This window comes from Mobula birostris, chromosome 18, assembly GCF_030028105.1.
Source record: "Mobula birostris isolate sMobBir1 chromosome 18, sMobBir1.hap1, whole genome shotgun sequence".
Lineage (NCBI taxonomy): Eukaryota > Metazoa > Chordata > Chondrichthyes > Myliobatiformes > Myliobatidae > Mobula > Mobula birostris.
Genome location: NC_092387.1, coordinates 12,685,727 through 12,710,262, shown reverse-complemented (window position 1 = coordinate 12,710,262; position 24,536 = coordinate 12,685,727).

The window sequence follows — 24,536 nt, the reverse complement described above, 5'->3', positions numbered from 1 at the left end:
TTTTTTACCCATTCTCCCAATCTGTCTAGGTCTTCTACAAACACTCTGTTTCCTCAACACTACCCACTCCACCTACCTTCATATTGTCCACAAACTTGGCCACAAAGCCATCAATTCCATCATCTAAGTCATTGACATATAATGTGAAAAGAAGTGGTCCCAACACAGACTTCAGCGGCACACCACTAGTCACCGGCAGCCAACCAGAAACTTCCCCCTTTATTCCCACTCTTTGCTGCCTGCCAGTCAGACTACTTTCTATCCAGTTGAATAGAAATCTCCGGTTTCAATTCTTATGTTAGGATACTCCGGTTTCCTTCCGCAGTCCAAAGACATGAGGATTGGTGGCAGTACTTAGCCACTGCAAGTTGCCCCTGGTGTAGGCATGTGGCAGGAGAATAGGGGGAATTAGATGGGAATGTGAGGAAGAAAAGGTTGTGGGGAAATAAATGGGAGAATGGGACTGATGGAGTTACTCCAAGAGGGAAATAGACTGAATGGGCTGAATGGCCCCTATATGAAGACTACCCACTTACTTCCTGCCTCTTATACCGCTCCATGTCTGGCAGTGATCAGGGCTTCCTTCATCGTGCCAGTGGCTTCCTCTCGGCTTTCGCTACCGTCAGACATGCAAGTCCCGGGTGGAGAGTCTGGAATACCGTCACACTCAGATGGAGAAAGATTTTTCATTGTTGTTTCCGTAACAATTTTGTTTGACCAGTCCCGGGTGTTAGCTCTGAGCTGAACCCCTGAACCCGGAGGACCGATGAACCGCTCTCAGTCTGTCCTCTACCCTTTGACCTGTTTGGCATGGGTGACCCTACGAAGAGCCAAAGCATAAAGCCCGGACTCCAGCCAACATCGCATGCAAGCCTCCAGACCACGAAAAGGCTGTGGTCCTCTTCGAGGTATATGAGCACACCTCAGTATTTTCCTCTCCTTCTGCACTAATTTACTTGACTTTTTTATTTCTATATTTTCTTACTGTAATTTATAGTTTTTATCATTATGCATTACAATGTACTGCTTCAGCAAAACAACAAATTTCACAACATGCAGTATTGTGCTCCCTAGTTATATATTGCAGATTTTTGCACAGTGCTAGACATCATGAGGAAAGGCGAAGGGAGATGCATGTTGTAGTGTCCGGTGACTGGGATGCTTGTACACCATGTGGTAGTTTGCTCAGTGTCTCCGAGAGGACCACACACAGAGCCTTTCCGCAGATTGCTCGTTGCTGAAGCCGGTAGTTCTTGTTCTCTACACTGGATGGCGCTCATATAACACCACCGGATTCCCGTCCCAAACTTGACATCCAGAGGACTGCGGAGTTTTGGTGGGTTTGGCTGAACCTGGGCTGACTCCCACTAGATATGTCCTGGGACGCGATCTCAGGCTGAGGCTGAGTTTACTGGTGTCCCAGGGAGAGTGTTCTGCCTGGTATTGGCATTAGTTTGTTATTGTCACATGTACGGTGATACAGTGAAAACTTGTTCATAGAGATTAAATCAATGCACAGAGCATTAAGACAGAGTAAGGCAAAACAATAACAGTGCAGAATAGAGCGTAAAAACTACCGAAATATACCTACAGTTCAGGTAAATGATAAAGTGCAAGGTCATAACGAGGTAGAAGTGAGGCCAAGAGTCCATCTTATGGAACGAGATGTCCATTCATGAGTCTGATAGCAGTGGGATAGAAACTGTTCTTGAGCTGGTGATAATGTGCTTTCAGGATTCTGTATCTTCTGCCTGATGGGAGAGGGGAGGAGAGAGAATGTCTGGGGTGAGTGAGGTCTTTGATTATAACGGCTGCTTTACGAGGCGGAGAGAGTTGTACACAGAATCCACGGAGGGCAAACAGGTCTGCACGTGTCCAAAGTTTCTTGTGGCCACGTGCAGAGCAATCGCCATATCAAGCCGTTAAGTATTCAGACAGAAGGCTCTCTATGGTGCACCAGTAAAAGTTGGTAAGAGTCGACAGGGACATTTCAAATTTCTTTAGCCTCCTGAGGAAGTAGAGACGATGGTGATGTTTCTCTCAGGGGGTTCATTTTATGGGCCGGGTGAGATTTTACTGCCCTGGGAGTCTGTTGTAAGCTGGGTGTGCTTCAGAGGCTGCGTTTGGATGTACACGGGAAGTTCGGACAGATTTGAGGAATGTGGTCTGACATTCATGGGGTGGATTGGGGAGCAGAACCTCCAGCAAAACCTCAGACCTGCACAGTGATCACTGTTTACTGAGTAGCAATGATCCCGGCCCTAACTGCAACTCCTGAGACCTGCACCTCGTACTGCGGGGCCACAAGGCACTGGGAATGTATCACCAGTACCATCCCTGCAATACCCTCCAGATGCACTGAAGGACAAGATTCACGATTCCAGATTCTAGATTGTTCAGTGTCATGTCCAGTACACTAGTGTAAAGGAGAACAAAATAATCATTACTCTGGATCTGAAGCAGCGTATAAAAAATCAATAAGGTAAAGAACACAATAAATATAAATACATAAGATAGTTTATATACACAGATTGATTGTATGTACATAATGTGATGTTAGGTACAAGGGTGTCTATAGATAAGGTGACTCTGACAGGAAATGATAAGGTAGTGGCGGTGGGGTGGGTTAGTGGGTGAAGGTGTTGATCAGCCTCACTGCTTGGGGGAAGTAACAAAAGAACATGGTAGAAATGAGATGGTGCTAGGCAGCGACTTCTTTGAGCTCATCTGCAGAAACAGCTTATTTCTGCCTTTCACGTCTCTCTTTTCCCTTTTCAAGGTGGGTGGGGTTCTGTCAAAGACCCTGACCTACAACTCCACTCAAACTTTTGTTCTTCACAGTGATGACTGGCCATTTTTCAATAATCCAGGGGCATGGCCTAGAAAACAAATGCATTTGGGGTTCTGAGGCTTCGTGGCCCTGGGGATGAGTGATTCTATACTGGTGCTGCTGACTGAAGCGTCATGGGAGAGAACAGAATATCGGGAACAGCGGATCAGCTTTCGAAGGCTCTCTACACGGATCACACTCTCTTTCCTTCTTTGGGGTGGTGGTGGTGGGAAGAGTTTTTTGCCAATTCTTGAGTCAGAGAACTTGGAAAAAGCAACGTGGCAGACTTTAACACCATTTTGTTTTGTTTTGTTTAGTCTTGCTGAGTGACAGCTCTCTCTGTTCAACAACACTCCCCAGGGTCCTGCCGTTTACTGTGCAAGACCCGCCCATGCTTTAGTACAACACTTCACACTTGTGCAGTGATTCAGTCTGTCATTCCTTGACTCACTTTCACAGTTAATCTAGATCCTATTGTAACTTCCGACAAAATTCTTCTCTGTCCACCAAACCACCAATTTCATGTCATCTTCAAACTTACTAACCACACCACCCACATTCTCATCCAGTTTATTAATATAGATGACAAACAACAGTAGACCCAGTACTGATCCCTGAGGTACACCACAAGTTAGAGGCCTACAATCTGAAAAAAAAATAGCTGTTTACTACCACCTGTGATGCATGCCACCAAGTCAATTTTGCATCCAATTGCCTAGATTGGCTGATGGATGAGGGGTAATAACTGTTCCTGAACTTGGTAGTATGAGTCCTGAGGCTTCTATGCCTCCTTCCCAATGGCAACAATGAGAAGAAAGCATAGCCTGTGTTGTAGGGATCTCTGATGATGGATGCTGTTTTCCTACGATAATGCTCCATGTAGATGTGCTCATGGTAGGGCTTTACCCATGATGGACTGGGCCATATCCATTACTTTTTGTAGGATTTTCCATTCAAGGGCACTAGTGTTTCCACAGCAGACTGTTATGCAGCCAGTCAATATACTCTCCACCACACATCTATTGAAGTTTGTCAGAGTTTTAGATGTCATGCCAAATCCTAGCAAACTTCTAAGAAAGTAGAGGTGCTGCTGTGCTTTTTCTGTAATTTCACTTGTGTGCTGGACCCAGGACAAATCCTCTGAAATGATAATGCTGAGGAATTTAAAGTTGCTGACCCTCTCCACCTCTGATCCCCCAACCAGGACTGGCTCATGGACATCAGGTTTCCTTCTCATGAAGTTAATAATCAGCTTCTTGTCTGACTGACAAACAGGTCCCTTTCATGATGGCTGCCGGTGACTAGTGGAGTTCCACAGGGGTCAGTGTTGGGACCACAACTTGACAGTTTATTCGGTAAAAATCTGGATGAAGGAACTAATAGCATTGTGACTATGTTTGCAGACAATACCAAGACAGGTGGAGAAACAGGGAGCGTCACAGACGTAGTGAGTCCGTAGAAGAACTTGGACATGTTGGGAGAATAGGTAAAGTATAACATGGAATACAGCATAGGAAATGAGGGGTTAGGCATTTGGGTAGCAAGAATAAAGGCGTGGACTATATTTAAATGTGGAAACTATTCATAAAAGTGAGGTGCAAAGGGACTTGAGAATCCTAGTGCAGGATTGCCAGAAGGTTAACTTGCAGCTTAACTTTCTGGCTGTCCTGTTAGCTCCAGCTCAGACTGAATCATCGTTTGCTGATGACACAACGGTGGCTGGCCTCATCAACAATGACAATGAGACGGCGCACAGAGTGGAGGTAGAGTGGCTGGTACAATGATGTGAGCACAGCAACGTGAGTCTCAGTGTGGACAAGACAAAAGGGACGGTTGTGGAATTTAGGAAGTTGCAGGCTCACCACTCCTCACTGCACATACACACCTCCTCTGTGGAGAAAGTTAAGAGCACCAAGTTTCTGGGAGTGTGTATAATGGACAATATTGCCTGTCCTCTCAGCACCACCTGCTTGGTGAAGAAAGCACAGCAGCATCTCTATTTCCTAAGGAGAGTGAGGCTCCCCCACCTCCCATTCTAAGCAATTTTTACAGGACCACCATCCAGAACGTCCTGACCATCTGCATCACCATCTGGTGTGGGATTTGCAAGGTATCTGACTGCAAGTCCTTACAAAAACCTATAAGGACTGAAGAGAGGATCATCGGGGTTTCTCTTCCACCCATTTGAGATATTTATCAGGAGCGCTATGTATGCATTGTCAATGATCCCTCCCATTCGTCCAGCAATCCTGATGAACCCCTGTGATCGGGCTGGAGGTACCGTAGCATTAGGACAAGGACTGTTAAGATGGGTAAAAGCTTCTTCCCCAGGTTATAAGACTACTGAACATCCTACCATCACCCAGGTCTCATCATGTATGAAGTGCTAGTAGTTTTATACTCTTTGCTCTTTAACTTGTATTGTAAGTGCACCTTACTTCTTGACAATTTATTTGTGGTATTATTACTTTATGTGTTAAGTGTGTGAGTTTTTTGTAGTGCGTTGTATACCTTGGTCCAGAGGAACATTGCTTTGTTCGGTGGTATACCTGTGTACAGCGGAATGACAATACACTTGAACTTGAGACTGTCAGTGGTAAGGAAGGCAAATGTACTGTTAGCACTCACTTTGAGAGGACGAGAATATATGCAGGTCAACTCTTTGAGTGATAATGCAGAAAGTTTGAAGTTAATAACATCTCCTTCTACCTTAGGCCATGAATTTATCAATCATCCCTCGTACTTAACAAAAGAAAATCTGCAGATTTTGGAAGTCCAAGCAACACGCACAAAATGCTGGAAGAACTCAGCAGGCCAGGTAGCATCTATGGAAAAGAGTAAATAGTCGTTGTTTCAGCCCAAGGCCCTTCACGTAACTCAGTTTTTATTCTCTATATTTATTTATCATGTATTTCTATGTACTGCTGCTGTAAAGTTAACAAATTTCACAACAGAGATTGTTGTCACTATCCAAGCAATGCGTCCATATATTTGGGATCCCATCCACCATTGTAATCAATGATTCCCACCTCATCGGCTTACTACAGCAAGAGCTCCTTTAAAGCTTGTGACTGCTATGGTGAAGCAGGCAAGTCACGATCCACCAATTCCCTGTGACTTTTCCATCCTGACTTGAGAATATATTACCATGTCTTCACTCTCCTCGGATCGGAAGCTAGGAAGTCCCCACCCAATACATCCATGGAAATACCTAACCCGCGGTCAGCTGTTCAAGTGGGCAGCTCACCACCATCTTCTTAGGACCAATGAGAGATGGGCAGCAGGCACTGACCTTGTTAGTGAAACTGACACCTGACAAATAAAATTAGAATAAAACAGATCTAATTATGCTTCAATATTGTATTCTTGAAGCCTTGTTCTACTTGGAGTCCAGGAAGTCGCTCCAGACTTCTGAATGGCTGCTGACCTGTGGGTGAGAGGGCAGGTGGTTTGGAGGGCGCTCTTCAGCACCTCTGAGTCCAGAAGGTGTGGCTGCGCCCCATGCTGCCTGTCGTGGCTCACTGTGAAGACCGGGAGCAGTGAGGTCTCTGCTTCCTGCTCAGGAGAAGTACAGGGAAGGAGCTGGAACTCTGGACACCACATTGACGCACTGTAGACGTGATGGCAGCAATATACACTTATGCAACAAAACCTCCATTACATTTTCCAGTGACTGACATTTGCTTTTTCATGTGCTTGGGCATCCTGCAAAATAATATTAACTTTTTGAAAGACTCCAACTGGCCAGAGGAAGCTTCATCCTGGGAACTGAGGGGAGATTCAGTGCAGAAATTTCCCATGTGCAATCTAATCCCACATCCCTTGACCTCACCCTTACAGTCTTCTGTCTCTCCCCATCATCTCCTTTTTCCAGTCCCATCCCAACCGCCCTCCACTCACTCCCCACACCCACACTCAATCCTGGATGTGCAGATTTCATGGGTGACACGGTGAAGATTCAGATGATCTGATTTCCAGTGAATAGGAAAGGATCAGGCAACATCTATGGAGTGAGAGATATTTGTCATTAGGATAGTTTAATGTAATGTATGACCTGTACAATGTGAACTACAGGCAACAACATAAATTGATGGGTAGTAGCCCTTCCCATATCTGTGGTATTCAGTCCAAATCAAATCCTCAGTAAGCCAGCCAGTGGTGTCGTGTCATCAGCACCAGACTTCGAGGCAAATAGTCCCAAGTTCGAATCCAGCCGGCTCCTTGCATGCTTTGCATCGAGGCTAGGTTGAGCATTTTTGACTCATAAAAAACAGTCAAATACCGACTGATGCAACACAAAGCACGAGAAGGAGCAACAGCAGATCCTCAATATCAGTGGTGGGTGGCTGGAATGCACTGCCAGAGGTGGTGGTGAAGGTGGACCCAACAGAAGCATTCAAAAAGCACTTAGGTAGGTGATATGAATGTGTAGAAGATGGAAGGATTTGGTCAGAAGATGGAGGGATTTAGTCAGAAGAGGTTAGTTTGTTAGACACTTAATTACTAGTTAGATTAGTTTGCACAATATCATGGGCTGAAGGACCTGCTCTTTTGCTGTACTAATCTTGGTTACAATTTAAGGCCTTCATTTGCTTTCCACAATACTGTAATTAATGTACAGTTGGATATGCACTCACTCCACATTCGACACTAACAAGCAGACTTTGCACCTCTGTGTAAAACATGACCACAACTCCTTCAGTTTTAAGACAGCGATAGATAAGGATAAGTGTGGACCTTGCAGGAGGGTATTAAATCAGCGTAGGGCTAATTCCAAAAGCATTAGGCAGGAACTGGGGAGAGTTAATCGGGAATATCTGTTTTTGGGCAAGTCCACATCCAACATGTGGAGCATGTTTAAAAACCAACTGCACAGAGTACAGGACAGGTATATTCCCATCAGAAAGACGGACAAGGATGGCAAAGGAGGAAGCTGGAATCAAACAGAGCCCTTGAGGATTACATAAAAGCCAGAAAAGAACTCAAGAAGGAATTAAAAAATCTATGAGGAGCCATGAAATATCCTTGGCAAGTAGGATTAAAGAGAATTGCAAGGCATTTTATACTACATCAAGAACAAGGGCATAACTAGAGAGAGGGTAGGACCACTCAAGGATAAAGGGAACATTTACTTGGCTGTGGAGAACATGGGTGAGGTCCTTAATGAGTACTTTACATCAGTATATACCAGGGAGAAGGATGTGGAGGATAGGAAGATTAGTGCTGAGCGTATAGATATGCCAGGGCATTTCAAGGTAAAGGAAGAGGTAGTGTTGGGCCTTTTAAAGTGTATTAAAGTGGATAAGTGCACAGGGCATGTTGGGATATACACAAGGTTATTAAGATAGGCAAGAGGAGAGATTGCTGGGACCTAGATCAATATTTTTGTGTCCTCTCTAGCCACAACCTCACGTCAGAGGTAGGGAAGGTACCGGAAAGTATTCCCAGGGATGGGACTTATAAGCATTTGGAAAACCATGGCCTAATTAGGGAGAGCCAGCATTGCTTTGTGCGGGGCAAGTTGAGAGTTCTTTGACGAGGTGACAAAGGGTAATTGATGAAGGTGGAACTGTGGATGTTGTCTAAATGGATTTTAATAAGGTATTTGACAAGGTCCCTCATTCGAGGCTTGTTCAGAAGATTAAGGTGCATGGGTTCCATGTTGAATTGGTATTTGAAATCAGACCAGACTTGCCTATGGAAGACAGAGTGTAGTGGTCTAAAGGACTTATCCTAGCTGGAGGTTTGTGATTAGCGGTGTTCCACAGATATCTGTGCTGGGACCTCTGCTGTTTGTGATGTATAAAAAATGAGCTGGATGAAAATGCATATGGGTAGGTTAGTAAGTTTTGCAGATAATACCAAGATTGGTTCAGTTGTGGGTAGAAGACTGGCAAAGAATACAATAGAATATGGATCAGTTGCAGATATGGGCAGAGAAATGGCAACTGGTGTTTAACCCAGTCAAATATGAAGTGCTGTACATTGGTAGATCAAATTTAAAGAGACAGTTTACTATTAAGGACAAGATCCTTAACAATGTTGAGCAGAGGGATCTTGGGGTCCAAGTTTATAGCTTCCTGAAAGTGGCTACACAGGTTGATAGGGTGGTTATAAAGGCTTATGGCATGCTTGTATTGAGTTCAAAAGTCAGGAAGTTATGTTGCAGCTTTATAAAACTCTAGTTAAACCACATCTGGGGTACTGCATACAGTTCCGATCGCCCCACTATAGGAAGGATGTTGCGGCTTTGGAGAGGGTACAGAAGAGGTTTACCAGGATACTGACTGGCTCAGAGGGAATGTGCTATCACGAGAGGCTGGACAAGCTTGGGTTGTTTTCTCTGGAGCGTCGGAGGCTGAGGGGAGATCTGATAGAGGTTTATAAAGTTATGAGAGGCAGAGAGAGAGTAGACAGACGCCATCTTACTCCAAAGGTTGAAATGTCTAATGGTGGGTCATGTATTTAAGGTGAGAGGGGGTAATGTCAAAGGAGATGTGAGGGGCAAGTTTTTTCACACAGAGAGTGGTGGTGCCTGGAATGCACTGCCTGGGTGGTGGTAGAGGCAGATACACTAGATACTTTAAAGAGATTTTGAGGTAGACATATGAAATTGAGGAAAATGGATGGATATGGACATTGTGTAGGCAGAAGAGTTTAGTTTAGTTGGCCATTTGATTGCTAATTTAATTGTTTTGGCACAACATTGTGGGCCAAGGTGCCTGTTCCCATGCCGTACTGTTCTATGTGCTGTGTACTCTGTTTGGAAACATATCTGTCCAAGTACTTGAATTGCTAAGGTACAGATGGCTAACTGCTGAGAAACGCGATCAATGCGGATGGACAAAGTGGCCTGAAGAGCCTTGACAATTTACGATTATTTTATGTCTTTCTTATGAATGCTGCTAATACGATACTATGTGCCTGTGATGCTGCTACAGGTAAGATTTCTGTTGCACCTGTACACACATACTTGTGCACATGACAATAAATTTGACTTCCACTTGGACTGATATAGCAGTGAACGTGGGGGTAAAGGGCAGGGTTTCCGATTTGTGGATCATTTGGATCTCTTTTGGGGGAAGTATAATCTGCACAAAGCGGATGGGTTATACATGAACTCGTGAGGGACCTATTTCCTTGTGGGAAGGTTTGCTCGAGCTACTGGGGAGGATTTAAACTAGGTTGGCAGAAGGAGGGGAACCAGCGTGATATGTTGGAGGAAGAGGCAGTTGGTATACAGGAAGATGCAGTCTGTGGAAAGATTGTGAGGGAGGAAAGACAGTGGAAAGGGCATCACTGGATGGGTGGAGATGTGTCCTCTTTACTATGAGAAGTATCAGGAACTAAGGTGAGGAACTTAGGATGTGGAACTATGATGTCATGGCCATTACAGGGACTTGCCGTTCACAAGGACAGCAATGGCTGATGAATGTTCCACGGTTAAGATGTTTCAAAAGGGACAGGGAGGGAAGTAAAAGAGGTAGGGGGAGTGGAATTGCCAATCAGGAATAGTATCACAGTTGCAGAAAGGGAGGATGTTATGGGGGGATTGTCCCCTGAGTCAGTGTGGGTGGAAGTAAGTAATAGGAAGGGAGCATTCAAACTATTGAGAGTATTCTGTGGGCACCCTAGAGCAGCAAAGACACTGAGGAACAGATTGGTAGGCAGATTTTGAGGTCAGTAGAGAGTTATAAGGGAGCCAGGAAGGTGCTTAAGAAGGAACTTATGAGAGCTAAGGGTGACATGAGAAAGTTTAGGATTAAGGAAAACTCCAAGGCATTCTCCAGGAACGTGATGAACAGGTGACTAGAGTGATGTAGGACTGATCAGGGATAAAAGTGGAAAGGAGCATAGAACAGGGGATTCCCAACCTTTTTTATGCTATGGATCCCCTACCATTAACCGAGGTTCAGAGGGAGGGGAGGTCCTTAATGAATACTCTGCCCTGGAATTCAGCTGTGAGTGGGACCTTGCTGAATGTGAGGTCAGTGTAGACCAGACTGGAACATGTCAACACTGAGAAAGACAATGCTCTGGAACTATGGAACAACAGTAGGTTAGTTGAGACTCCAAGGCCTGATGGGATATAACCCAGGTTACACGGGAAGTGAGGGAAAAGATTGCTCTGCATTTGGCAGTGATCTTTGTGTCTTCACTGGCCATATGAATGGTCCCAGATGATTGGAAGGAAGAAAATCACATTGTTGAAAAAAAACAATAGGGAACTAGGGAATTAAAGACCTGTGAGTCTTATACCAATGGTGGGAAATCTATTGTTGAAGATTCTTAGAGACAGGATTTATGAACATTGGGAACATGGGCTGATTAAGGAAAGTCAACAAGTTGTGCCTCACGAACGTGTTTGAATTCTTTGAGGAAGTGATGAAACAAATTGACGAACGTAGAGCAGGGGATGTGGTGTGTATGGATTGGACAAAGAGTTTGACAAGGCTGTCCATGGTAGGTCCATTCAGAAAGACAGAAGGCATGGGATCCAGTGAAATTTTATTGTGTGGATTCAGAATAGGATTACCCACAGTAAGCAGAGAACAGTAGCAGATGGAATGTATTCCGTCTGGAGGTGAGTGACCAGTGATGCTCTGCAGGGATCTGTCCTGGGACCCCTGCTCTTTGTGATTTTTATAAATGACTAGGATGGGGAAGTAGAAGGGTGGGTTGGTAAGTTTGCAGATGACTCAAAGGTTGGTGGTGTCGTGGGTGGTGTAGAAAATTGTCATAGGTTACAACGGGAAGTTGCTAAGATTCAGAGCTGGGCTGACGAGTCAAGTAGCTGATGGAGTTTATCTAGGAAAGTGTGCAGTGATTCACTTTGGAAGGTCAGATATGAAGGCAGAGTACAGGGTTAATCTTAGGATTCATAGTAGTGTGGAGGAACAGAGGGGACTTGGGGTCCACGTCCATATACTTAGTGGCCACTTTATGATGTTCACCTGTACTCCTGCTTGTTTGTGAGGTCCTCCGTTGGTTAGGGTTGACCGTAGATGTTGCATGCTAGTTGATACGCAAGCCAATATGCAAGCCAGGGCAGTACGATATGGAGAGCAAGCTGTTTCCCATACAGCAGGCTCCCCCTCTCCATGCAGTTGATGAATCCAAAGGAACGGCTGAGACCAATGCAGGTTGACAGCAGTGGCATTACAGGAGTTGCCAGTCAGCGTTGAACACAACGTAGAACGTCCTTAGGGACTCCAGCTCTAGATTTTTGCTCAGGGTTTACTCCCGAAGCCTTCCCCATGAGTGGGTATAGTCACAAGGCAGTGGAGGTTTGAGATCAGAGTTTTCCCTCTCCTAGATGAGCTGCCGGCCACAGCTGTCGAACCCCATCTGCCTGGAGCGACTGGTTTTAAGACACCAGTAACCCGCCTTTACCCCTTCTCCTGTCATTAGAAACAGAGCTTATTCCCACTAGCCCCCCTGCTCCCCCCGCCACCAGCTATGACAACCTTAAGAATCCTGCTTGTTAATGCAAATACTAATCAGCCACTCGTGTGACAGCAACTCAATGCATAAAAGCATGTAGACATGGTCAAGAAGTTATTTTCCTGTTCAGAGCAAACATCAAAGTGGGGATGAACTGTGATCCAAGTGACTCTGACCATTGAATGATTGTAGGTGCCAGGTGTACTGCTGGTACGTCCTCCCTGATCAGGAAGGTAACACCCTCTGCTTGCCTGTACTACTGTTTGCCTCTGCCCTCTGCTTGCCTGTACCTCTGCTGTGGCTGTAGCATCTGTATCCTGGAGTACTGAGCTCCCAGTCCTGCCCTCCTCTCAGCCATATTTCTATAACATCCCAGTCCTCGGAGCCAAACAATGCTCTGAGATCATCCACCAAACATATTAAACCCCCACACTTACCAAGATTACATTCCAGCTGCCATTCTGTTGCCTAAGAGTATCATCCTGATTAAAAACAGTACCATCACTTTCCATCGATAAGCTTACTAATCACACCATTCCTATGAAGCCAGAAGGGTCCAAGCCCTGCTCCTGGTGGCCAGGCTGAGTTTATTGTCAGGTGCACAAGTACAGACAGGTACAGGTACGATGAAGCAGTTGTTTACAGCAGCACTGCGGGCACATCACTTCAGACAACATCATAGAACATAAACTATACATAAATCATAAGGACAGGGAAGAAAAAAATGACGTTAGTGCAAATAAAATTACAAACTGAGACACATCCATGGGAGTGCAAGAGCTGATTATTTATTTATTGAAATACAGCATGGAACGGGACCTCCTGGTCCTTTGAGCTGCTCACCCACCAACCCCCGATTTAACCCTAGCCTAAACGTGGGATGATTTACAATGACCAATCAGTCTACTAGCCAGTACATCTTTGGACTGTAGGAGGTTACCAGAGCGTCTGGAGGAAACCCACGTGGCCACAGGGAGAATGGACAAACTCCTCAGAGACAGAGGTGGGGATTGAACCCTGGTCGTTAGTACTGTAAAGTGTTGGGCAAACCACCGTGCTCCCTCTTCGGAGGTTGGATGAAGGATGTGCAGGTCAGTTCAAGCACACATGGCTGAAGGTAGAGTAGTGGATGTGGTGTATATGGGTTTTAGTGAGGCATTTGATAATGTTCTTATGGCAGGCTCATTCAGAAAGTCAGCATGGGTTCCAGCGAAACCTGGGCATGTGGATTCAGAAAAGGTTTGCCCAGTGAAGGCAGAGGGTGATTGTAAAAGGGACATATTCTGCTTGGAGGTCAGTGGCCAGTGATGTTATACAGTCATAGAGTTATAAAGCACTACAGCACAGAAACAGGCCTTTCAGCCCATCTAGTCCATGCTGAGCTGTTACTTTCCTCAGTCCCATCGATCTGCACCTGGGCCACTGAGCTTCCTACCCCTCCCATCCATGGACTTATCCAAATTTCTCTTAAATGGTGAAACCACCACTTCCGCTAGCAGCTCGTTCCACACTCTCACGATCCTCTGAGTGAAGAAATTCTCCCTCAGATTCCCCTTAAGTATTTCACCCTTGGCGTCCACCCTTAACCTCTGACCTCTAGTTCTAGTCTCACCCAACGTCAGTGGAAAAGGCCTGCTTGCATATACCCTATCTATATCCCTTATAATTTTGTATACCCCATCAAATCTCCCTTCTTTCTCCTATGCTCCAGAGAATAAAGTCCTAACCTTTATTAACTTTCTAGGTAACCTCCTTGAAAAACTCTATAAGACTGGTTGGACACAGCCCATCATGCACAAAGCCATGTTGACTATCCCCAATTAGTTCCCATCTCTCCAAACACCTTATATACCTGGTCCAGTAGAATACCTTCAATAATTTGCCCACTACTGACATCAGGCCCACAGGCCAATAATTTCCCATCATATTTATAGAGCCTTTCTTAAATAATAGAGCAAAATTAGCTATCCTCCAATCCTCTGGTACCTCACCTGTGAGTAAAAGGAGCTTTTAAATATCTCTGTGAGGGTCCCTGTAATTTCTGCACAAACCTCTTATAGGGTCTGAGGGAACACCTTCTCAGGCCCTAATTTTGCCTCAAGACAGCAAGCATCTCATCCTCTGTAATCTGTAGATGGCCCATAACCTCACTGCTGTTTTCCCTCTGTTCTGTAGACCTTCTCCCTTCTCCCAAGTAAATACAAATATAAAAACTCCACTTAAGCTATCCTCCATGTCTTTTGTCTCCATGCTAGAAGACCACGCTGATCTTCAAGAGAAGCAATTTTGTCCTTTGCTATCCTTTTGCTTGAGTCTATCCTATAGACTCGGTGTCCATCTCCTGAGTAAATACCTGTCTGTCTGTCTGGGTACCATATCTGATGCGGACTTTGGTGACCATGGTTTTCCATATAGATCTATCCTTCATTTTTTGGATGACTTCCATTTCCTCGATGTGTAGCCACCTGGCTATGCTTTTGATGTACATAAGCCGAGGTCTTTCTCTAGGTTTACTCCCCTCAATCTTTCCAGAGAGTATGAGTTTTTCTAGTTCATCTTTCCACATGATGTGTCCTAGGAATCTGAGTTGTCTTTCTCTTATATATATATATATAGATATATATATAGTAAATATAGATGCAAAAAATCCCCCATCTCATTTGGCTCCGTGCATAGTCAACAACACTGGTCTTCAATTTTGGGTAGTAATTTCGTTCCTCGCTATTCTTTAGCTCTTCACATAACTGTAGAAGCCTTTGCGATTCTCCTTCACCTTGTCTACTAGAGCCATCTCTTGCCATCTTTTCTGATTTCCCTCTTAAGTGTTCTCTTGCATTTCTCATACTCCTCAAGTACCTCATTGTCCCTTGCTGCCTATACATGCCATCTTCTTCTTAACCAGGATCTCAATATCCCTCTAAAACCAGAGTTCCCTGAACCTGTTAGCCTTGCCTTTGGTTCTAACAGGGACATTCAAATTCTGTACTCTCAAAATCTGTTCTGGGACCCTCTTCTTTGTGATATTTGGATGAGGCAGAGGAATCTTGGTGTCCGTGTCCATAGTTTATAAGACCAAAAGACATAGGAAAAGAATTCGGTCATTCAACCCATTGAATCTGCTCCACCATTCCATTGAGGGTGACTTATTATCCCTCTTAATCCCATTCCTCGCACTGCCTTCTCCCTATAACTTTTGAAGCCCTTGTAATCAATAACCAATCAAACTTTGTTTTAAGTTATTCCCTGAGTCCTCTAGTTTCCTCCCACAACCCAAAGGTGTGCTGGGTGGGTTAACTGGTTGTTGTAAATTGTCCCGTGACTAGGTTAGAGTTAAATCGGGGTTGTTAGGGGTTGCTGGGTGGTGTGGCTCGAAGGGCCAGAAGGGTTCATTCCATGTTGTCTCTAAACAAACAAATAAATAAATAAATAGATAACTCCAATGACTTGTCCTCCACAGCCATCTGCTGCAATGAATTCCACAGCTTCACCACAGTCTGACTAAAGAAATTCCTCCTCATCTCTGTTCTAAAGGGATATTCTTCTATTCTGAGACTGTGAACCTCTGGTCCAAAATCCCCCTACTATAGGAAAAATCTTCTCCATGTCCACTCTATCCAGGCCTTTCAATATTTGATAGGCTTTAATAAGCTCTCCTCCCCCTCCCACTCCTTAATCTTCTAAACTCCTGCGAGCACAGGCCCAAGTCATGAGATACATTAACACTTTCTTTCCCAGAATCATTCTCGTGCACCTCCTCTGGACCCTCTCCAGTGACAGCACATTCTTTCTTATGTAAGGGGCCCAAAGCTGTTCACAGTGCTCCAAGTGTGGTCTGACCAATGCCTTATAAAGCCTCAGCATTACTTCCTTGCTTTTATATTCAAGCCCTATCAAAATGAATGATAACTTTGCACTTGCCTTACTTTCTACAAGCTCAACCTGCAAGTTAACCTTTAGGGAATCCCGCATAAGGACTCCAAGCTCTCTTGCATCTCTGATTTTTGAATTTTCTCCCCATTTAGAAAATAGTCTATCCCTTTATTCCTTCTACCAAAGTGCACGGACATACACTTCCCAACATTATGTTCCATCTGCCACTTCTTTGCTCATACTCTTAATCTGTCTAAGTCCTCCAGGCTCCCTGCTTCCTTAACACTACCTGCCCCTCCACCTAACTTTGTATGGTCTACAAACGTAACCACAGAGCCATCAATTCCATCATTTAAATCATTGATATATAAAGGGGAAAGTAACACTCCCAACACAGACCTTTGCAGAAAACTACTAGTCGCCGGCAGCCAACCAGTAAAAGCTCCCTTTATTCCCAATCTTTGCCTCATGCCAGTCAGCCAATCTTCTATGCATGCTACTAGCTTTCCTGTAATACCTTGAGCTCTTCTCTTGTTTAGCAGCCTCAGGTGCAGCACATTGGCAAAGGTCTTCTGAAAATCCAAATAAACAACATTCACTGACTCCCTTGTCTATCCTGCCAGTTATTTTTTCAAAGTATTTCAACAGATTTATCAGGCAAGATACCAGGCATCCAAGTACCCCTAAACCTCTTCCTTAATAATGGACTCCAACATCTTACCAATCACTGAGGTCTGGCTACTGTCCTGTAATTTCCTTTCTTCTGACTCCCTCCCTTCTTAAAGAGTGGAGTGACATTGGCAATTTTACAGTCCTCCAGAATCATTCCAGAATCTAGTCATTCTTGAAAGATCATTACTAATGACTCCCCAAACTCTTCAGCCACCTCTTTGATAATTCTGGGGTGTTGCCCATCTGGTCCAGGTGATTTATTTACTTTCAAACCTTTCAACTTCCCCAATACCTTTGCTTTAGAGTAGCAACAACACTCATTACATCCCCCTGATACTCTTGAATTCCTGGCATTCTGCTAGTGTCTTCTGCGGCACAATTCTTACTAAGTTCATCCGCCATTTCTTTGTCCCCAATTACTACCCCTCCAGCGTCATTTTCCAGCAGTCCAATATTCACTCTCACTTCTTCTTTGCTGTTTGTATATCTGAAGAAAAGCTTTTAGTATCTTCTTTTATATTATTGGCTAGCTTATCTTCATATTTCATTTTTCTCTCACTGATTTTTTTAGTTGCCTTCTACTGGTTTTAAAAAGCTTCCCAATCCTTTAGCATCCCACTATTTTTTGCTATATTATGTGCCCTGTATTTTGTTTTTATGCTGTCTTTGACTTCCCTTGTCAGTCCCAGTTGCTTTATCTTCCCTTCAGATCTTCTTCTTCTTTGGGATGTATCTATTCCTGTACCTTCCAAATTACTCCCAGAAATTCCTGCCATTGACATTCTGCCATCATCCCTGCTAGTGTCTCCTTCCAATAAACTTTGACCAGCTCCTCTCTCATACATCTGTAGTTCTCTGAACTCTACTGTAATATTGATACATCTGATTACTGGAGTAGTATCTGATAATACTGATCCCTCAAAATTGTTGCTTATGTTGATAGGGTGGTTAAGAAACCGTATGATATTTTGGCTTTCATTAGTCAGGTTATTAAATTCAAGACACGAGCTGATGTTGCAACTCTATATTACCCTAGTTAGACCACACTTGGAATATACTGTATGGTTCAGTTTGAGTGGCTTCATTATAGGAAGGATATGGAAGCTTTAGAGAAGGTGCAGGAATTTACCAGGATGCTGCCTGGATTGAGGTTAGATTGAGCATGCTAGAGTTTTTCTCTTTGGAGCCAAGGAGGATGAGCGATGACTTGATATAAATGCACAAGATGATAAGAGGAATAGATCAAGTGGACAGCCAAAGTCTTGTTTCCTAGGGTGGAAATGGCTAATATGAGGCAGCATATTCTTAATGAGATTGAAGGAAAGTGTAGGGGATATATCAGAAGTAGGCTTTAGACAGAGAATGGTGGATGTGTGGAGTACGCTGCCAGGGGTAGTTGTAGAAGCAGGTACATTAGGGATATTTAAGAAACGTGCAGATGATATAAAAATGGAGAGCTATGTGGTAGGGAAGGATTAGATTGATCTCAGAGTAGGTTAAAACATCAAGACAACATTGTGAGCCAAAAGGCCTATATCATGCTGTGATGTAATGCTCTATGTTCTAAGGACATGATGGTTGTTCCTAACCCTGATGATGTGGGACCTAAGGCTTCTGTACATCTTGCCTGACCATAGCAGTGAGAAGTGGACATGATCTAGATGGTGAGGATGCTTGAAGTGGTGTCTCCTGGAGGTGCTGTCAATGTGGGGAGGGCTGTGCCTGTGACGTGCGTTGGAACTGCTGTGCCAGGCTACGCAACCAGTTGGGTACTTTCGACAGTGCCACACTAAAGCAGATGCACTACGATGCCTTCTTTGTGATTGCGTCCATGTGCTCAATCCAGTACAGGACATCTGAGATGTTAACAACCAGGAAATTGAGGCTGCCGATTCTCTCCACCTCTGACCCACCAATGAGAACTGGCACTGGTCTCCCAATTTCCCCCGTCTGAAGTCAGTGATTAGTCCCCGGCGTTTGTTGATGTTGAGCGTGAGGTCGTTGCTGCAGCACTCAATCAGGTGTTCTATCTCACTCCTGAATGCTCATTCATCACCACCTATGATCCAGCCATCGGCACTGGTGTCTCAGTGAATTCGTAGATGGTATTGGAGCTGTGCTCAGCCACGCAGTCGAGGATATAAAGGAGAGCAGGGGGCTCGGCACATGTTGTTGACGTTGACCTGTGTCGATGGTCAGTGAGGAGAGGATGTTGTTACTGATCTGTACTGACTGAGGTGTGCCGATAAGGAAGTCAATGACCCAGCTCCAAAGGGAGGCCCAGGTCTTGGAACACGGTAATAAGTTCGGATGTGTCCAAAAGGCCTTTGTCCAGGTTGCTTCTGTTTTTATGAGTGAGTCATGCATTGGGACACCTAGGTCCCCCCTCGTCTCAGAGCTCTGTAGTCTCTCCGTTCTTACAGCATGTACTTTTTATATTTTTCCTACCAAAAAGACAACTTTGTTTTCCTCACCCGGTCTTGAACTGCTCACTTAATCTATCCATATCCTTTTGCGGCTTCCACGTGTTGTCTGCACAGCTTCTTTCACACATCTTTTTGCACCATTAGAAAATTTAGCAACTCTGTCAAAGTCATTTACATAAATTGTAAAACTCTGGAGACCCAACCCCCATTTCTGTGGTACATCACTTGTTCTCTGTCATCAGTCACAAAGAGATTCCGTTTGCCTGCTCACGTTTTCCTGTTAGCCAGCCAGAATCAGAATCAGGTTTAGTATCACAGTCATATGTTGTGAAATTTGATGTTTTGCAGCAGCAGCACATTGCAATGCATAATAGCAAAAACATTATTATCATCGTAAATTACATTAGGAAAATATATATATAAAGTTAAATTAAATAAATCATGGAAAAAGAGTAGTGAGGTAATGTTCATGGGTTCAATGTCCGTCAGAAATCTGTTGGCAGAGAGGAAGAAACTGCTTCTGAATTGTTGAGTTGTGTCTTCAGGCTCATGTACCTCCTCCCTGTTGGTAACAATGAACTGAATTGACTTTATTTCTTACATCCTTCACATAAATGAGTAAAAATCTTTATGTTACGTCTTCGTCTGAACGTACAATGTGCAAATTATAGTAATTTGTAACAAATAGTATGTACAGTAAGATATACAACAGAACAGTCGATATAGCTTAGAAATACAATTGTGTCAGTGTGAATTTATCAGTCGGATGGCCTGGTGGGAGAAGCTGTCCCAGAGTCTGTTGGTCCTGGCTTTTATGCTGCGGTACCATTTCCCAGATGGTAGCACCTAGAATAGATTTTGGTTGGGATGACTCAGGTCCCCAATGATCCTTCGGGCCCTTTCTACACACCCGCCACTCTAAATGTCCTGAATCATGGGAAGTTCACATCTACAGATGCGCTGGGCTGTCTGCACCACTCTCTGCAGAGTCCTGTGATTGAGGGAAGTACAGTTCCCATACTAGGCAGTGATGCAGCCAGTCAGGATGCTCTCAATTGTGCCCCTGTAGAAAGTCCTTAGGATCTGGGGGCTCATGCCGAACTTCTTCAGCTGTCTGAGGTGAAATAGGCGCTGTGAGGAAGGATGGACAGTGGATAGGGCATAAGTGCGAAGGGATGTGGAAGCTTTAGGGAAGGCGTAGAGGAGATTTACTAGGATGCTGCCTGCATTAGAGAGCATGTCTTATGAGGGAAGTTTGAGTGACACAGATTCTCCAGGTCATTAGCTGTTCACACAAGAGAGTGGAGCAAGAAATCCACCCCCTCCCCCCCGCCCCCCCCCACTGCCCGTGAGACCAGCAGGATTCAGGGAGCATGTTGCTGCACACTGGGGTATCTGTGCCACACATACGAGAGCACAGGGACAATCAGAAAACAAGGAGCATTGGCCTTAGTCCAGATGAAGGATCGGCCCAAAACACTGACTGCTCATTTCCCTCTCTTCTGCATCAGTTGCTGAGTTTCTCCAGCTCCTTTGTGCGTTGCTCCAGATTTCCGGCATCTGCAGTCTCTTGTGCCTGCATGGTGCATGTCCCAGCCTCATTACTGCTCCCAAAATGCAGCAGCTCATCTGCTAATCCGGACTTGCCATTTCATATCCCACACAGCAATATCACCTTGTACCCTAAGACCACTGTCTAAACTGTCAACAATCCACCAATCTTCATGCCATTCCTGAACTTACTGATTCTGCATCCCACATGCACATCTAGCTCATTCATGTATATTACAAACAGCAAGAGTTTCAGCACTGGTCCCCGTGGAACACCACATCCAATCAGTAAAACCCTCCATCATCACCCTTTGTCTCCTATTGCCAAGCCAGGTTTGGATCCAATTTGCCAACTTTTCCTGGATCACATTGGCCCTAACCTTAAGAACCAATCTCCTATTTGAGACCTTATTGAAGATCTTAGTGAATCCATGTAAAGCACACCCCCTACTGCCCTCATCAATACACTTCGTTACCTCCCTAAAACAATTCATCCAGATTGGTCAAGTAAAATCTGCCCCTGACAAAGGTGAAATGGCTATCACAGTTTGGTCAACACACATAAAAGTTGCTGGTGAACGCAGCAGGCCAGGCAGCATCTCTAGGAAGAGGTGCAGTCGACGTTTCAGGCCGAGACCCTTCGTCAGGACTTGGCGAAGGGTCTCGGCCTGAAACGTGAGTCCTGACGAAGGGTCTCAGCCTGAAACGTCGACTGCACCTCTTCCTAGAGATGCTGCCTGGCCTGTTGCGTTCACCAGCAACTTTTATGTGTGTTGCTTGAATTTCCAGCATCTGTAGAATTCCCGTTGATCACAGTTTAGTCTCTATTTCCATGGGATCATTAATCCTGACCCTAAAAAAGTTTCTACTAACTTCTCTACTGCTGATGTTGGGCTCCTAGCTATAATTACCAGACTTTCCCTGCTCCGCTTCTTAAAAAGGGGGAGCATATTTTCATTGACTACAGCTCTGCCTTTAATAACATCATTCCAAATAAACTGAATCCTAAGCTCCGGAACTTGAGTCTTAGCACTCAGATCTGCAGCTAGATCTTCAACTTCCTCACAGACAGGACCCAGGCTGTAAAAATAGGGGACAAGCTCTCCTCTACAATCACTCTGAGCACCGGTGCCCCACAAGGCTGTGTATTCAAACTCAATATATAAGTTTGCTGATGACACAACAATTGTAGTCCGTATCTCAGATAATGATGAGTTTGAGTACAGAGAGGAAATTAAGAACCTGGTGGCATGGTGTGAAGACAATAACCTATCCCTCAATGTCAGCAAGACAAAGGAATTGGTTGTTGACTTCAGAAGGAGTAGCGGACCGCACGACCCAACTTACATCGGTGGTGCGCAAGTGGAACAGGTCAAAAGCTTTAAGTACCTCGGGGTCAATATCACAAATGACCTGACTTGGTCCAACCAAGCAGAGTCCACTGCCAAGAAGGCCCACCAGCGCCTTTACTTCCTGAGAAAACTAAAGAAATTTGGCCTGTCGCCTAAAACCCTCACTAATTTTTATAGATGCACCGTAGAAAGCATTCTTCTAGGGTGCATCACAACCTGGTATGGAAGTTGTCCTGTCCAAGACCTAAAGAAGCTGCAGAAGATCATGAGCACGGTACAGCACATCACACAAACCAATCTTCCATCCTTGGACTCACTTTACACAGCACACTGTCGGAGCAGTGCTGCCAGGATAATCAAGGACACAACCCACCCAGCCAACATACTTTTCGTCCCTCTTCCCTCTGGGAGAAGGCTCAGGAGCTTGAAGGCTTGTACGGCCAGATTTAGGAACAGCTTCTTTCCAACTGTGATAAAACTGCTGATCGGATCCTGACCCAGATCTGGGCCGTACCCTCCAAATATCCAGACCTGCCTCTCGGTTTTTTTGCACTATCTTACCTTCCATTTTTCTATTTTCTATTTATGATTTATAATTTACAGTTTTAATATTTACTAATTTTTACTATTAATATTTTAAATATTTAATATTTCTAATCCAGGGAGCGGGAAGCACAGAATCAAATATCGCTGTGATGATTGTACGTTCTAGTATAAATTGTTTGGCGACAATGAAGTATAAAGTAAAGTATGAAGTATATTTACCATCCTCCAATCATCTGGCATCTCACATGTGGCCAGAGCAGGTGTAGAGCTCCCAGCCAGAGCCCCAGCTATCTCCTTCCCTGTCTCCCACAGCCTGGGTGGGGTAAATCTCATCAATCCTGGAGATTTATCCACCTTTAAGCTTGCTAGACATTAAATGCCTCCTCCTTATTTGTGGATTCTTGCACTAGAGCTTGACTCTCTATTTGCTTTGTGAATACTGATGAAAAGCATTCATTTAGGACCTCACCGCTACCCTCCGGGTCTGAGCGCAGATTTGGATTTTCCCATTCCATGTTTATTTCTGTTAACTTTAGAATACTTCTAAAACTCCTTCAATGTTACCTCAACTCTGTCTGTCAATTAATCCTCTTACTTTCTCACTTCCTTTGAAGTGTCTCCCTGAACTTTTTGAACTTTTGTCGCAGTTGGACCAAAATCAGCAATAGCATCTCTTTCAGCACTGGGATTGCAGCGCCAGATCTTGTCCTTGTTGGCCTATGGCTATAACAGACCTGCTCAGGACTACCAAAACCTGATGAACACCAGGCAGAGATCACACGGGAGGTGATGGTGGTGGAGCAGTATCTCTAACTGGCTTAGCAATAGAAGACAGAGGATGAAGTCAGAGGATTGGCTTTTGAGATTGATTGCATCTGTTTCAAGTGTATCAGGGTATCTGATATACAATACCTGAGATGATGCTTCATCAACATCTCCTAAGGACCCTGTCATCATTGAAATTACAGTACCGTGCAAAAGTCTCAGGCACATATACATAGCTAGGGTGCCAAAGACTTTTGCACAATGGGGTGTCATGGTCCGGTCCGTGAAGCCCATATTCCGGTTCACGGTCTGGTCTATCAACCCTTGCTCCAGGTTTTCCTGACTACCCTGTTTCTGTTCTTGTTGAGCTCTAATTGAGCCAGCTGATGCTCGTTGGGGCTGGCTGCATAAATACCTTCAGAGACCAGGGTGTGGCTGCTGGATTGTTCTTGTCCTTACTCCTTGGATCCCTGCCTCTGCCTTCTCTTCCCTTGCCTGAAGCCTTGCCTTGCCTTGTCTTGCCGGTAACTCTTGTCTCACCTGAAATTCTTGTCTCACCCTGCTTTGCCAGAACCCATGCCTTGTCTTGCTGGTAACTCTCACCTTGTCTCGCCTGCAGTCTTGTCCTGGAGTCACCCTGTACCTAGCTCCCTTCCTGTCCCTTGCCTTCGCCCAGGTAAGCCAGGCCATCTCGCCGTTACCTGGGATTGGTTCTGTCCCTTCCTGTCCCTTGCCTCCGTCGGGTAAGCCAGGCCGTCTCGCCATTACTTGCAGTTGGTTCTGTCCCTTCCTATCCCATGCCTCCGTCGGGTGGTGATCCACGCCCTGTCCAGGTGATCCGCGCCCTGCCCCGGAGGAGCCTGCCGAGCCTCCAGTCTGAAGACTGCAGCCTCCTGCCGAGCCTCCAGCCTGAAGACTGCAGCCTCCTGCCTAGCCTCAAGCCTCAAGACTGCAGCCTGCTGCCTAGCCTCAAGCCTGAAGACTGCAGCCTCCTGCCTAGCCTCAAGCCTGAAGACTCCAGCCTCGTCCTGCCTGCCTGCCAAGCCTCATCCTTGCCTGGTTCTGGGGTCCGAACCAGAG